This window comes from Pleurodeles waltl, chromosome 9 (assembly GCF_031143425.1).
Source record: "Pleurodeles waltl isolate 20211129_DDA chromosome 9, aPleWal1.hap1.20221129, whole genome shotgun sequence".
Classification (NCBI taxonomy): Eukaryota; Metazoa; Chordata; class Amphibia; order Caudata; family Salamandridae; genus Pleurodeles; species Pleurodeles waltl.
In genome coordinates, this window is record NC_090448.1 from 1,185,068,620 (window position 1) to 1,185,084,738 (window position 16,119).

Here is a 16,119-nt window from a genome sequence, read left to right on the forward strand (position 1 = left end):
GTATCAGTGTTGGAACTTCCAGCTAGTCAGTTTTGGAGGGTGGAGTGCAAGTACAAGTGGTGCTGAGGCGTAGTATGGGTATCAATAGCTCATGTCAGGGGCACATTAAAGGTACCCGCAGAAGGTCATGAAGGGAAAGTTCTTGTATTAGGAGCAGCAGTCAGTACTCAAGGGGCATAGCGCAGGTATAGTGAGGCTGAGGGGGGCACAGTGCAGTTATTTCTAGCTGATGTTAGGGCACAGATGAGCAGTACCTGGATAAAGTAAGGCCAGGACAATAGTAGTGCTTGTAGGACGAGTCAGTGGTGGAGACCAAAGTACAGGAGGTTTGAGGAGCATGTGCCTCTAGCTGCTGTCAGGGGCATGTATCTACAGAAGGCTCCAGTGGTGGAGACCACAGTGCATGTCCAGGAGGTGTCAGGAGGCAGGGCACATACAGGTGTCAGGGGCAGGTACCTGCAGAAGGCTGCAGCAGTGGAGACAACAGTGCAGCTCCAGGGAGTGTGAGGTGCACATACAGGTGTCAGGGGCAGGTACCTACAGAATGCTGCAGTGGAGGACACAGTGCAGGTACAGGAGATGTCGGGAGGCGGGCACATATGTAGGAGGCTGGCCTGGCTTATAGTGGGTACCTTGTGGTACTTACACCTTGTGCCAGGTCCAGTTATCCCTTATTAGTAGAATAGAGGTGTTCTAGCAGCTTAGGCTGATAGAGGTAGCTATAGCAGAGTAGCTTAGGCTGAACTAGGGGACATGCAAAGCTCCTACTATACCACTTATATCATATAGCACAATATGGATAAGTTACTTACCTGTAAATCCTAGTTCTCTTCCAGGGGTATCCTCACAAAGTCATAAACATTGAATATTCCCGCCCTTGTGCGGGGACCCCGGAGCATACATCAAATACACACATATAAAGTATGAAATATGCACAAAAAATATATATATAGCATTTTTAGTAGACATATCTTTCATACTAAACTCATATATACATGTGTAAAACGGCAATGCAGGCTATAATCATAAACAGGCTAAAATGCTTTATTTCTATGAAGTTTTTTTTTTTTTTTTTGATCTTTATAAAACTACAATAGAGAATAAATATCTACCCAAGCCCCAAAACTGGGCTTAGATAAATAAGCAGTAGTAATCCCTAGAGAAAAAAAACTACATTGAAAAACAATGGAGCATTCTTAGCCAATAGGCTGCATGCAGGTTAACACAGGAGAAGCATAAAAACGTTGGCACCGTGCCTTTAAGACCCTGAGCACCTCTAGTATCCCGCCATGCCTCAGGGGTGAAGGAGAGGTGACAGTTGGTTCACAGTTAGGTCAGTACTTTTTTACGGTGATAATCTGTGTAACGGATTCAAAAGACAGTCTGTCCTGCACTTCTAGGAGACGTGCGTCCGGGGAGGAGGGTGGGTTGTTTATGACTTTGATGAGGATACCCCTGGAAGAGAACTAGGATTTACAGGTAAGTAACTTATCCTTCTCTTCCAGGGGATCCTCATCAATAGTCATAAACATTGAATAGATTAGCAAGCCCATCCCTTGACTCTGCGGACTGTCCAATAGAAGTGCAGGAATAGATATGTATCATGCAAACAAATTTCTCAGAGAGGCCTGCCCAACTTGGGCATCTGCTCTCGCATCTGAGTCCAAACAGTAATGTCTAGTAAATGTGTGTACAGACTTCCATGTAGCAGCCTTACAAATCTCAGATATTGGAACATTGTTAAGGAGGGCAGCAGTAGCTGCTTTTCCCCTTGTGGAATGCTCTTTAGGTCTACCTAGTAGTTGTTTGTTAGCCAACTGGTAAGCATTAACAATACAAGAAACTATCCACCTTGATATTGTTTGTCTAGATGCTGCCTCTCCTGTCCTCAAATGACCATAATTTACAAACAAGCGGTTGGAATGTCTAATCAGTTTTGTTTTATCCAAATAAAATTTCAACACTCTTTTCAAATCTAGGGAGTGCAACGCCTTCTCCGCCGGAGTCTCCGGATTGGAGAAGAAAGTCGGTAAAGAGATAGTCTGATTGATGTGGAATTCTGACACCACCTTCGGTAGGAATGATGGGTGAGTTCGCAGAACCACTCTATTGTCGTGAAAAACAGTGTACGGTTCTTTGGAAGACAAAGCCTGAATTTCACTGACCTTCCTCGCGGAAGTAATGGCTACCAAAAAAGCTGTCTTCCACGTAAACTGTTGCAAAGAGGCTTTGTGTATAGGTTCGAAAGGAGGGCCCATAAGTTTTGACAATACTATGTTCAGTTCCCATGGAGGAGAGGGTCTCCTAATGGGCGGAAAAACATTTTTCAAACCTTCTAAGAAATCCTTGACTACTGGTTTCGTAAAGAAGGATTCCTGAGAAGGTGACTTACGATAGGCTGTAATGGCAGACAAATGTACCTTAATAGATGATACCTGCAGACGGACTTTGCCAGATGAAGTAAGTACGACAATATGACATCCTCCTGAGCCCGTATGGGATTGTGACATTGTTGACAGCACCACATGTAGAACCTCTTCCACTTAAAAGCGTAAGAACGCCGCATGGAAGGCCGTTTGGATTCTTTCAAGATGTTCATGCACTCCTGCGAGAGCCCTAGGTGCCATGCTGTCAAGCTCAAAGAGGGTAGGTTGGGATGCAGAACCCTGCCCTCCATCCTGCTCAGAAGATCCGGTCTGCACGGCAGCCTCCTGTGAGGTTGTTCCGATAGGTTGAGGAGATCTGTGTACCTGAATTGACGGGGCCAGTGCGGTGCTATGAGAATCATTCTGGTGCTGGATCTATAAAGTTTGTTGATCACAACCGGTATGAGGGGAATCGGTGGAAAGGCGTAGAGAAATATCCCTGACCAGTCGATCAACAGGACATTCCCTCGAGATCCCGGACGGTAGAACCTGGATGCGAAGTCTGGGCATTTCTTGTTTACTTCGTCGGCGAAGAGATCCAATTGAGGCCGACCCCATAGAGCGAAGATGTCTTCGACGACTTCAGGAAATCTGCTTCCACGTTTTGTTGACCTGGCAGGTGAACCGCTGTAAGTGACATTCCTCTGGCCAGGAGCCAATGCCATATTGTTTGGGACTCTCCAGATAGGGGTAGGGATCTCGTTCCCCCCTGTCTGTTCAGATAATACATTGTTGTTGTATTGTCTGTTTGTATTAGGAGAGATTTCCCCTGAATCGATGGAGCAAAAGACTTGAGAGCCAGATGGACCGCTCTGAGCTCCAGTAGATTGATGTGGTACTTCTTTTCGTTGTCGGACCACAGGCCCTGAGCTTGAAGGGGACCCAGATGAGCCCCCCATCCCTGAAGAGACGCATCCGTTACCAGAATGTCGGATGGAATTACCTGGTGAAACGGAGCACCTACTGACAGGTGAGGTCTGTGCATCCACCATTGCAATGACTGACGTGCTGCTATTGGTAGCCGCACTCTGTCCTCCCAGCGACCTGTCCTTTGGCTCCAGTTGTTCTCCAACGCCTCTTGGAGGGGCCTCATGTGCAGCCTGGCATTTGGGTCAATGAAAATGCATGATGCCATGGAGCCCAGCAGAGATGTCACCCGACGGGCCGTCGGTGCGTCGGATTTGAACAGGTCTTGACACTTCCTATTTATTGATAATAGTCGTTCCTCCGAAGGATACACTCTTTGGAGCTCTGTGTTTAGTATAGCTCCCAGGTAGTGGAGGTTCTGTGTTGGAATCAAGGTGGACTTTTGGTAGTTGACTTGAAGACCTAGAGACTCGAAAACCTTGAGCATAATGTCCCGATGGCTTCTCGCCTGATCCAGAGAGGAAGCTTTCAGTAACCAGTCGTCTAGGTATGGGTAGACGAAGATCTTTTGTTTTCGAAGATGTGCCGCTACCACTGCTACACATTTCGAGAAGACGCGAGGAGCAGACTTCAGGCCGAATGGTAGTACTCTGAACTAATAGTGCTGTGAAGCTATCTGGAAGCGCAAGAATTTCCGATGCTTGGGAGCTATCGGGATGTGAAAATATGCATCCTGCAGGTCGATAGAGCACATCCAGTCTCCCCGATGTAGTTGAGGGAAAATCTGGTGAAGAGCCAGCATCCTGAACTTCTGTTTTCTTATGTACTTGTTCAGCAGCCGCAAGTCCAGAATTGGTCTGAAAACGCCGTCTCGGCCTTTTTTCGCCACTAGAAAATAACGGGAGTAAACCCCCTTTCCTATGTGCGCAAGTGGACCCTTTTCTATTGCCTTCTTTTGTAAGAGGGTGAGAGCCTCTTTGCGCAGCAGGTTGAGATGAGATGGATTGCATTTGGCTGGTGGCAAACACGGTGGAGGTTGTCTGAAAAGAAGAGAGTAGCCATTTTCGACAATGTTGAGCACCCATTTGTCTTTTGTGATAGAGTGCCACTCGTGAAGAAAATCTGTGATACTTCCCCCCACCGGAGTGTTGTACAGTGTCGAGGGAAGCGTGATCTCATTGTTTGGCTGGCGCTTTCGGTGTGGACTGCTGAGGTCTACTTGACCCTTGTTCCCTTGTGGCCTTACGAGCCTGAAAAAGAGGGCGTCCCTGCCTTTGTTGTGGCCTCTGGGACCAGTGAGGGGTTTGAACCCTCTGCTGGAAAGGGCGCCTGTCATAAGGCCTATACCTCCACCTGAAGTCCTTCTTCCTCTCCATGCCTACTGCCCTCATGGTGTCCACCTCGGTCTTCATGCGTGCCATTTCTTCATCCGTATGGGCACCAAACAGCGAGTTCCCGTTGAATGGGAGATTTAAGATGCGCTGTTGAGCTTCCTGTTTTAAACCGGTCAGCCTCAGCCAGGAAGACCTTCTTGCACAGATTCCATGTGCGTACCCATGCGCAGCTAGGTCTGCTCCATCCGCCGCTGCGCTGATGACTTGGTTGGATACCAGACATCCCTCTTGCAGGATTTCTTGGAAGTCCTGTCTGTCTTCCCTGGGTAACTTTTCTGTGAACCTGTTGAGGGAGTCCCACAGAGAACGGTCATACCTGCCCAGGAGTGCAGAAGCGCTGGAGACTTTCATTATAGATGCCGCTGTGCCGCACATTTTTCTCCCCAGAGAGTCTAGATGCCTGCTCTCTTTGTCCGGTAGGACGGTTGAGGATGATGCCACCGAGTGGGTTTTTCGGGCTGCGGCCAATATTACTGAGTCCGGTGGCGGATCCGTTCTTAGGAATAAAGGGTCCTGTTCAGGCGCTTTATATTTTTTCAAAATCCTAGCCGGAGCAGATTTGAGGGTGGCTGACGCCAAAAAAGTGTCCATGGTTGGCTGCAACAGACCAGGCACTAGCGGCAGTAGCTTTTTTGAAGCTGTTCTAAGTTGCAGAGTCTCAAAAATGACTGACGAGGAGGTAGATGGTTCTGGAACCTCTATATTTAACTTCTGCGCTCCCCTTAAAAGTACCTCATTAAAAGTGGTGATGTCATCCACCGGTGAGACCCAAGCTGGTGGAGAATCTGTTAAGGTGGGGGAGTAACGTCCGACAGATGATCCTGACGACGAACAAGAGGGCGATCTTCTGTGTCGTGATCTTGACCTAGATCGTCGTTGGGAACGTGACCTGCTGCGAGACGCTGTAACAGAGCGCCCAGGCCTCGTGGTCGGTTGGCGCGGAGCAGAACTAGCCCGTCCTGCCCGCGCTGTCGGTGATGGTGTTCTGGGAAGAGAGGCAGTAGGAGAGTACATTCGTGAATACTGCGAATCCGGGTAGGCCGCTGGTCTATTAAGGCTCTCCAACCATCTTGGTGATAAGTTGATGGGTGAAACGTGCCCCGATGATGCCGCTCTCGAGCGAGATGAATCGCTACGTATGGAGACCACTGGCAATGGAGCGGCCTTGTCTGCTGGAGGGAGGCGATGTTCTACTCCCTGCGAGACAGGTAAAACCTGCGTCGACGTCTGTGCCGACGTCGAAGGGCGCGCCACCGGTTGTTCTTGCCTCGACGTAGAGTGTCTCGACGTTGAGTGCCTTGACGTAGAATGTCTTGACGTCGAACGGCGATTTCTGGACCTCGACCTACTCGCCGTCGTGTGCCTCGACGTGGAGCGATGGGAGGCCGACGGCGGATGTCGCTTTTGCCATCGTGGCGATTTCGACGCCGTGTCCCTTGACGTCGGGGGCATGAGGTCTTCGGCGACGAACGGGCACACCGGTGATGGCGCGACCTCGATCGGCGGGCTGCCGTAGACGGAGGTATGCCCCTGCGATGGCCATGTTCCCTCGACGTCGTATCCTTCGACGTCGGGCGGGTCGCCGTCGACGGCGATCTATGGCGGTGAGATGGTGGCAGCGACGACGTCGACGGGGAACAAACAGGTACTTTCCTACCTGCTGACGTCGACGTAGCTATTTTCTCCTGAGAGTGGCCTGTTGGCTGCCTGGGAAGCGAAGAGGATGATGTTTTCTGCCTCTCGTGAAGCCCATGAAGCCTGATCTTTTCTCTGTCCTTCAGAGTCCTCTTTGACATATTCTTGCAGTGTTTGCAAGTGTCAGGGCAGTGACTCTGAGGCAGGCACACAATACAAAGAGTGTGTGGATCTGACTGGGCCTTCTTCTTCCCACAGGAAGGGCATTTGACAAAAAAGGAAGGCATTTTTCTGTCAGGAAAAAACTGCCAAACTCAGACAATGATGTTAGATGTCGAGTAAAACAAGAAAAAACGCTGTTTTAAAGTATTTTTCTGAGAAAAACTCAGAAAAACTGAGAGCTCAATGCTCCAGGATCCTCTCAGAAGAAGCCGGAAAAAAGAACTGACCTAACTGTGAACCAACTGTCACCTCTCCTTCACCCCTGAGGCATGGTGGGATACTGGAGGTGCTCAGGGTCTTAAAGGCACGGTGCCAAAGTTTTTATGGTTCTCCTGTGTTAACCTGCATGCAGCCTATTGGCTAAGAATGCTCCATTGTTTTTCAATGTAGTTTTTTCTCTTTTTTCTCTAGTGATTACTACTGCTTATTCCCCTAAGCCCAGTTTTTGGGGCTTGGGTAGATATTTATTCTCTATTGTAATTTTTATTATGATTAAAAAAAAAAAAAAAAAACAACTTCATAGAAATAAAGCATTTTAGCCTGTTTATGATTATAGCCTGCATTGCCGTTTTACACATGTATATATGAGTTTAGTATGAAAGATATGTCTACTAAAAATGCTATATATATATTTTTCGTGCATATTTCATACTTTATATGTGTGTATTTGATGTATGCTCCGGGGTCCCCGCACAAGGGTGGGAATATTCAATGTTTATGACTATTGATGAGGATCCCCTGGAAGAGAACATAAGAAAACACAATACACAGAGTTACTAAAAATAAAGGTACTTTATTTTAGTGGCAATATGCCAAAAGTATCTCAGAGGATATACTCCCTTAGGAGGTAAGTAATATACACACAATATATGCACACAAACCAAAATCAGGTAAATAATAGTTAGAAAAGTAGTCCAAACAATGTAGAACACAATAGAATGCAATAGGGAGAAATAGGCCTGGGGCAACACAAACCTTATACTCCAAAAGTGGAATGCGAACCACAAATGGACCCCAGGCCTAGTGTAGTGTGTAGAGGGTCGCTGGGAGTGTAAGAAAACACTAAGGGTGTCCAAGATTCCCCATCCCAAGACCCTAAAAAGTAGGAGTAAAGTTACCCTACTACCCCAGAAAGACAGTAAAGTCGAGATAGGGGATTCTGCAAGGACTACAAATGACTGCAAAACACTGAAGAAAGATTCCTGGACCTGAGGACCTGTAAAGGAAGGGGACCAAGTCCAAGAGTCACACAAGTGTCCAGGGGGGGCAGGAGCCCACTAAACCCCGGATGAAGGTGCAAAAGGGCTGCCTCCAGGTGGAAGAAGCCAAAGATTCTGCAACAACGGAAGGTGCCAGGAACTTCTCGTTTGGTCAGAAGATGTCCCACGGCGTGCTGGAGGATGCAGAGTTGTTTCCACACAGAAAGACCGCAAACAAGCCTTGCTAGCTGCAAGAGTCGCGGTTGAAGATTTTGGGTGCTGCCAGGGCCCAGGAAGGACCAGGAGGTCGCCCCTTGGAGGAGGAGACAGAGGGGGCGCTCAGCAACATAGAGAGCCCACGCAGAAGCAGGCAGCGCCCGCAGAATCACCTGAACAGGCACTTAGAACATCTGAGGACAACGGTCGACTCTGAGTCACAAAGGAGGGTCCCACGACGTCTGAGTCCAACTCAGCGAGTTGGGCAATGCAGGACGGAGTGCTGGGGACCTGGGCTAGGCTGTGCACGAAGGAAGTCTTGCAAAAGTGCACAGAAGCCGAGCAGCTGCAGTTCACGCAGTACACAGGATTACTGTCTGGCGTGGGCAGGCAAGGACTTACCTCCACCAAATTTGGACAGAAGGGCCACTGGACTGTCAAAGACACTTGGACCCAGCTCCTGTGTTCCAGGGACTACGCTCGTCGGGATGAGAGGGGACCCAGAGGACCGGTGATGCAGTTAGCGTTAGCAGGGGGAAGATTTTGTCGACCCACAGGAGATTTCTGCTTGGCTTCCAGTGCAGGGTGAAGGCAGACAACCCTCAGAGCATGCACCACCAGGAAACAGTAGAGAAAGCCGTCAGGATGAGGCGCTAAAATGTTGCTGGTAGTCTTCTTGCTACTTTGTTGCGGTTATGCAGGCGTCCTGAAGCAGTCAGCGGACGATCCTTGGCAGAAGTCGAAGAGGGACGTGCAGAGGAACTCTGGTGAGCTCTTGCATTTGTTATCTGGTGAGATGCCCACAGGAGAGACCCTAAATAGCCCACAGAGGAGGATTGGCTACTGAAAAAGGTAAGCACCTATCAGGAGGTGTCTCTGACATCACCTGCTGGCACTGGCCACTCAGAGCTGTCCATTGTGCCATCACACCTCTGCATCCAAGATGGCAGAGGTCTGGGACACACTGGAGGAGCTCTGGACACCTCCCCTGGGAGGTGCTGGTCAGAGGAGTGGTCACTCCCCTTTTCTTTGTCCAGTTTCGCGCCAGAGCAGGGCTGGGGGGGGTCCCTGAACCGGTGTAGACTGGCTTATGCAAGTAGGGCACCATCTGTGCCCTTCAAAGCATTTCCAGAGCCCAGGAGAGGCTACTCCTCCCAGGCCCTTCACACCTATTTCCAAAGGGGGAGGGTGTAACACCCTCTCTCAGAGGAAATCCTTTTTTCTGCCTTCCTGGGACTGGGCTGCCCATGCCCCAGGGGGGCAGAAACCTGTCTGAGGGGTTGGCAGCAGCAGTAGCTGCAGTGGAGACCCCAGAAAGTTAGTTTGGCAGTACCCGGGCTCTATGCTGGAGACCCGGGTATGCATTGAATTGCCCCCCCAATACCAGAATGGTATTGGGTTGACAATTCCATGACCCTAGACATGTTACATGGCCATGTTCGGAGTTACCATTGTGACGCTACATATAGGTAGTGACCTATATGTAGTGCACGCGTGTAATGGTGTCCCCGCACTCACAAAGTCCGGGGAATTTGCCCTGAACAATGTGGGGGTACCTTGGCTAGTGCCAGGGTGCCCACACACTAAGTAACTTTGCACCTAACCTTCACCAAGTGAGGGTTAGACATATAGGTGACTTATAAGTTACTTAAGTGCAGTGTAAAATGGCTGTAAAATAACGTGGACGTTATTTCACTCAGGCTGCAGTGGCAGTCCTGTGTAAGAATTGTCTGAGCTCCCTATGGGTGGCACAAGAAATGCTGCAGCACATAGGGATCTCCTGGAACCCCAATACCCTGAGTACCTAGGTACCATATACAAGGGAATTATAAGGGTGTTCCAGTGTGGCAATCAGAATTGGTAAAATTAGACACTAGCCTGCAGTGACAATTTTAAAAGCAGAGAGAGCATAAACACTGAGGTTCTGGTTAGCAGAGCCTCAGTGAGACAGTTAGGCATCACACAGGGAACACATATAGGCCACAAACGTATGAGCACTGGGGTCCTGACTAGCAGGATCCCAGTGACACATATCAAACACACTGACAACATAGGCTATTCACTATCAGCACTGGGTCCTGGCTAGCAGGATCCCAGTGAGACAGTAAAAAGACCCTGACATATACTCACAAACAGGCCAAAAGTGGGGGTAACAAGGCTAGAATGAGGCTACCTTCTTACACAACCCCCCCATCCCCCACCCAAACGAAGGACAATAAGGCTAACCTTGGACAGTTGAGTCTTTATTGTCTAAGTGGTGATAAATGGAGAGTAGCTCTGTAATAAATTCGTTACTCCCTTTATAATTCACTATATAACTTATAACCATATAGTGGAGATGTAAACCACCCTGTTTGAAGTTTTTTAAGCTAGCCAACAATGTGAAGTTATATTCTCAGAGTTCCTATTAGTATGTTTAAGTTTAGAGCAGTGGGGAGTGTCCACTGGACCTATATCAAGTGATGAGAATGCCAGACAGGGATGCTGTCTCAATAAAGCCATAGCTGGGCAAAAACTTTGTCCATATGGCTGTAAGAGAGAACAGGGATGCTGTTTCTCTTGAGTTGGAGCAGGGCAGGGATGCTGTCCTATGAGCTTCACACTAGGGCAGGACTGCTGTCCTACGTGTTGTGAGGCAGTGCAGGGTTGCTGCACTAAAGTTTCTCTGGAAGAGTTGGAGGGATGCTCCATGTTAACTAAAATGGTGCACTTTTTCTCACCAACATTAGTGATCCCACAGAGAGGTACTTCCATCTCAGGGAGTACAGCTGTGCCAGCTGATGGTTCCTTTGCTACAGGTGCCAACTCAGGAGAGGTTTCTCCCACCACACGAATGGTATCCTGAATGGCAGGGTGGGTAGGGAATACTTTGATGCCCTTTTTACCTGTTGTTGGAGAAGGATCCTGAGTTTTCAGGCCTTTTTCTTGCCTTTGCTTTTTCATTTCAGATGAAATGAGAGGAAGCAATTCATCAGGGATACCCAGCATGGCTGCATGGGTATTAAACTCTACCTCAGTCCAACCTGAGGCCTGTAAGTCATTACCTAAGAGACAGTCTACAGGTAAGATAGGTGATACTACCACCTGCTTAGGGCCAGTAACTCCACCCCAACTAAACTGAATTATAGCTAAGGGAAGGAACTTAGTGGAGTTATGGACATCAATAATCTTGTACTGTTGTTCAGTGATGTGTTGTGCAGGAGACACTAGGTTTTCAGTCACCAAAGTGATATTGGCTCCTGTGTCCCTGTAGGCCTGAGCCTCAACACTATTTGTTGAAACTGTCTGACTGTACTTATCCATTGTAAGGGGACAAGCAGCCACTGTGGCAAGTCCAATGCCACTAGGTGTGACAGAAACTGTCTTGGGACTGACTACCCCAGTTTCTATGATGGACCCATAAGTGAACCCAAATACACCCTTATTTTGACTGTTGCCAGCAGTCCCACCACTATTACCACTACTGCTAGGGGTACTAGAGTTTGATGTATTAGTGGTGGTAGGCTCAGGGGGTTTACCTGGGCAGGACTTATCCCCTGGCCTATGGCTTTTATTTTTACACACATAGCACCAAGGCTTTTTAATGTGTGTGGGTTGTGAAGAAGAGGAAGAAGATGATTTATCCCCACCCCTGAAGAGTGTTTAGGATTTGCAGAAGGATCTTTAGTTTTACCCTTATCCCCATGCTTACCCTGAGATTTCTCACCATCTTTCTTCTTGCCATCTTTGTCACCCCCTGTATGAACTTTTCTGTTCACTCTTGTTCTGACCCATTTGTCTGCCTTCTTTCCCAATTCTTGGGGAGAGGTCAGATCTGAGTCTACCAAGTACTGGTGCAACAAATCAGACACACAATTATTAAGAATATGCTCTCTCAGGATCAGATTATACAGGCTTTCATAGTCAGTCACCTTACTGCCTTGGAACCAACCCTCCAAGGCCTTCGCTGAACAGTCTACAAAGTCTGTCCAGTCTTGAGAGGACTCTTTTCTGGTGTCTCTGAACTTAATCCTGTATTGTTCAGTGGTTAAGCCAAATCCATCCAAGAGTGCATCCTTCAAAACTTTGTAGTTGTTAGCATCACTTTCTCTGACAGTAAGGAGCCTATCCCTACCCTTACCAGTGAAAGATAGCCACAAGATAGCAGCCCACTGCCTTTGAGGGATCAACTGTACCATACAGGCCCTCTCAAGTGTATCAAACCACTTGTTAATGTCATCGCCCTCCTTGTAAGGGGGGACGATCTTATGCAGGTTTCTGGAATCTTGCTCTCTAACAGGATTGCTATCAAAAACACTGCTGCTGCAACCATGGGGAACTAACCCCAATCTCTGCCTTTCCCTCTCTACATCCAGAGATTCCCTGTCTAAGGTCAGCTGCTGCTGTTTAAGCTTCAGCCTGGCCTCTTCCAACCTCAGCTTTCTGAGTTCCCTTTCCATTAAGTTATCCTCAGGGTGGGAGGCTTGGGAATGGTGAGAGACAGAGGAAATTTGGGAATTAGCAGAGAGAGACCTGTCCCTAACTGGCTGGACCCTAGTAACCTGGCCTTTAGGAGTGAAAGGTACCCTACTAATGTGTGATACCCTCTCACTACCAGTGTCACTAGGTGGCTTGCTAGGTAGTAGGTCTTTGGAAGAACCCTCCCCAGCCTCCTCAGGAAGCTCCTCTGAGTCTGACTGGGCAGGCTCCCCTCCTACCTCCTGTTGCTGAGATTGGCCAGACTGGTTCTGGTCATTTTCTAGGAGAAGGTTGAAGAGAAAGTCTTTGTTAGGATTCTTGCCAATACTTAAACCTCTTTCTATGCAGAGACCCCCTCAAACTTTTAAAGTTTAAACTCTCATAGGTTGCCTGAACAATTTTGGGAGTGAGCTCTACTGAAACATGATAGAAAAGGTTTAAGACAGAGAGAGAAAAAGTTTTAGAACGTTTGAAAGCACGGAGAAAAAAACTTTTTCAAACTTTGTGAAAACTTTTAAAAGTTTTCAGAACTTTTCAGAAACTTTGTAGAAAGTATTAGAGCAGAACAGTAAACTGTTTTGGTTCAATTTGTATATATTGAAATATTTGGTATATTTTTGTCATGAACAGTACCAATGACAGTGTGGTAAAGCAGATACAAGTACTTATCCCACCGCTGCACCACCAAAGTAGGAGGCTGACCTGCTTATAGTGGGTACCTGATGGTCCTTACACCTTGTGCCAGGTCCACTTATCCCTTATTAGTAGAATAGAGGTTTTCTAGCAGCTTAGGCTGATAGAGGTAGCTATAGCAGAGCAGCTTAGGCTGAACCAGGAGACATACAAAGCCCCTACTGTACCACTTATATCATAAAGCACTATATCATAAGAAAACACAATACTCGGAGTTACTAAAAATAAAGGTACTTTATTTTAGTGACAATATGCCAAAAGTATTTCAGAGGATATACTCCCTTAGGAGGTAAGTAATATACACAAAATATATGCACAGAAATCAAAATCAGGTAAGTAACAGTTAGAAAATGAGTGCAAACATATGTAGAACACAATAGAATGTAATAGGGAGAAATAGGCCTAGGGGCAACACAAACCATATACTCCAAAAGTGGAATGCGAACCACAAATGGACCCCAGGCCTAGTGTAGTGTGTAGAGGGTGGCTGGGAGTGTACGAAAACACTAAGGGTATCCAAGATACCCCACCCCAAGACCCTGAAAAGTAGGAGTAAAGTTACCCTACTACCCCAGAAAGACAGTAAAGTAGAGATAGGGGATTCTGCAAGGACAACAACTGACTGCAAAACACTGAAGACGTAATTCCTGGACCTGAGGACCTGTAAAGGAAGGGGAGCAAGTCCAAGAGTCACAAAAGTGTCCGGGGGGGGGCAGGAGCCCACTAAACCCCGGATGAAGGTGCGAAAGGGCTGCCTCTGGGTGAAAGAAGCCGAAGATTCTGCAACGGAAGGTGCCAGGAACTTTTCGTTCGGTCAGAAGATGTCCCACGGCGTGCTGGAGGATGCAGAGTTGTTTCCACGCAGAAAGACCGCAAACAAGCCTTGCTAGCTGCAAGAGTCGCGGTTAAGGGTTTTGGGTGCTGCCAGGGCCCAGGAAGGACCAGGAGGTCGCCCCTTGGAGGAGGAGACAGAGGAGGCATTCAGCAACATGGAGAGCCCACGCAGAAGCAGGCAGCATCCGCAGAAGCACCTGAACAGGCACTTAGAGGATCTGAGGACAACGGTCGACTCAGAGTCACAAAGGAGGGTCCCATGATGTCGGAGTCCAACTCAGCGAGTTGAGCAATGCAGGACGGAGTGCTGGGAACCTGGGCTAGGCTGTGCACGACGGAAGTCTTGCAAAAGTGCACAAAAGCCCGAGCAGCTGCAGTTCACGCAGTACACAGGATTACTGTCTGGCGTGGGGAGGCAAGGACTTACCTCCACCAAATTTGGACAGAAGGGCCACTGGACTGTCGAAGACACTTGGACCCAGCTCCTGTGTTCCAGGGACCACGCTCTTCAGGATGAGAGAGGACCCAGAGGACCGGTGATGCAGATGTTTGGTGCCTGTGTTAGCAGGGGGAAGATTCCATCGACCCACAGGAGATTTCTTCTTGGCTTCCAGTGCAGGGTGAAGGCAGACAGCCCTCAGAGCATGCACCACCAGGAAACATTTGAGAAAGCCGACAGGTTGAGGCGCTACAATGTTGCTGGCAGTCTTCTTGCTACTTTGTTGAGGTTATGCAGGCGTCCTGGAGCAGTCAGCTGTCGATCCTTGGCAGAAGTCGAACAGGAAAGTGCAGAGGAACTCTGGTGAGCTCTTGCATTCGTTATCTGGTGAGATACCCACAGGAGAGACCCTAAATGGCCCATAGAGGAGGATTGGCTACTGAGAAAGGTAAGCACCTATCAGGAGGGTCTCTGATGTCACCTGCTGGCACTGGCCACTCACAGCTGTCCATTGTGCCCTCACACCTCTGCATCCAAGATGGCAGAGGTCTGGGACACACTGGAGGAGCTCTGGGCACCTCCCCTTTTCCTTTGTCCAGTTTCGCGCCAGAGCAGGGCTGGGGGGATCCCTGAACCGGTGTAGACTGGCTTATGCAAGGAGGGCACCATCTGTGTCCTTCAAAGCATTTCCAGAGGCCAGGAGAGGCTACTCCTCCCAGGCCCTTCACACCTATTTCCAATGGGAGAGGGTGTAATACCCTCTTGCAGAGGAAATCCTTTGTTTTGCCTTCCTGGGACCAGGCTGCCCAGGCCCCAGGGAGGCAGATACCTGTCTGAGGGGTTGGCAGCAGCAGTAGCTGCAGTGGAGACCCCGGAAAGTTAGTTTGGCAGTACCCAGGCGCTATGCTGGAGACCTGGGGATGCATGGAATTGTCCCCCCAATACCAGAATGGTATTGAGGTGACAATTTCATGATCCTAGCCATGTTACATGGCCATGTTCGGAGTTACCATTGTGACGCTACATATAGGTAGTGACATATATGTAGTGCACTCTTGTAATGGTGTCCCCGCACTCACAAAGTCTGGGGAATTTGCCCTGAACAATGTGGGGGTACCTTGGCTAGTGCCAGGGTGCCATACACTAAGTAACTTTGCACCTAACCTTCACCAAGTGAGGGTTAGACATATAGGTGACTTATAAGTTACTTAAGTGCAGTGTAAAATGGCTGTGAAATAACGTGGACGTTATTTCACTCAGGCTGCAGTGGCAGTCCTGTGTAAGAATTGTCTGAGCTCCCTATGGGTGGCACAAGAAATGCTGCAGCACATAGGGATCTCCTGGAACCCCAATACCCTGGGTACCTAGGTACCATATATGAGGGAATTATAAGGGTGTTCCAGTATGCCAATCAGAATAGGTAAAATTAGTCACTAGCCTGCAGTGACAATTTGAAAAGCAGAGAGAGCATAAACACTGAGGTTCTGGTTAGCAGGGCCTCTGTGATACAGTTAGGCACCACACAGGGAACACATATAGGCCACAAACCTATGAGCACTGGGGTCCTAGCTAGCAGGATCCCTGTGACACATATCAAACACATTGACAACACAGGGTCTTCACTATGAGCACTGGGCACTGGCTAGCAGGATCCCAGTGAGACAGTAAAAACACCCTGACATATAGGGCCAGATGTAGCAAACGTTTTTACCCATTCTGTGTCTATGGGAAAAAGT